At 47.9% G+C, this 886-nt stretch overlaps 1 protein-coding gene across 1 annotated transcript in view; it reads left to right on the top strand.

The window, feature by feature from the left end:
- Positions 1-886, top strand: part of TSHZ3 (teashirt zinc finger homeobox 3) — an 84,772-nt gene that overhangs the window by 59,594 nt on the left and 24,292 nt on the right. The window lies entirely within an intron of this gene.

Raw genomic sequence — 886 nt, 5'->3', positions numbered from 1 at the left:
TCATCCACGGCTCTTCTGGGAGGATCTAAATCGTTGAAGCGTCCTCCTTTGTGTGCTGGGGCCTGTCAGTCCTGTCTGCCACGAGGACCTGATGTCGGCCACCTTGGCCAATTGTCCTTCAGAGCCACACTTAAAGCAAGTGAATGGGAGCTTCCTCTCTACTCCTTTGCCTATCTGTGGCTCTCGTCTGTGACACAGACCAAAGCATTTTAAAGGAAACATATTGTGATCCTAACTAGACCATAGATATGTATAGATTGAATTGGTGAAACCTATTTTAATAAATAGAACTGAAGTTGAAATCAATAGATGTTAATATGTCAGTCAACATTTGAAAGCCCTTTCTCCTCTGAATAGGCTAAGAAAAATCCATCCTTGTCCCTCCATAGCGTTGTTACTTCTGTGCTCCACAGGCTTGAGTGAGTTCCAGTTGTTCTGCCAGCCAAACTCAGGAAGGGTACTCTGCCATGATGGGAGGGCATTTCCCCTCTGATCTGAGGGTGAGGAGACAGGGATGCGGGGAGTGAAACAGGAATGAAGAGGCTGAAGAGATTCACCTGTGGCTGAGGGCACTTGGTGATACCTTCCCCTGCATGTGGGAAAGATGATAGTAATGTCAGCTGGGGTGACCCTTAACTTGCAGAGTTCTTGAATTGAGTACCACCATATGGTCAGAGTTCCTGAGAGCATTGGTGCACCAAGCCATGTGGAGAACACAGGCTCTTGGCCTGCTGTGTTTAAGGCGAGACAATTTATGCACATGTTGTTGTTATTATGTGCCATCAAGTTGTTTCCAACTCATAGCGACCCTATGCACAACAGCCCTAAACCCTGCTCTGTCCTGCGCCATCCGCACTGCCTCTGACACACCCATCCCGATTACCCC

Source organism: Elephantulus edwardii, unplaced genomic scaffold (genome assembly GCF_000299155.1).
Source record: "Elephantulus edwardii isolate Elephantulus edwardi_28Jun2011 unplaced genomic scaffold, EleEdw1.0 scaffold00062, whole genome shotgun sequence".
NCBI classification, from domain to species: Eukaryota; Metazoa; Chordata; class Mammalia; order Macroscelidea; family Macroscelididae; genus Elephantulus; species Elephantulus edwardii.
The sequence above is the reverse complement of the archived record's forward strand: the minus strand, read 5'-3'. Positions and strand labels throughout refer to the sequence as shown.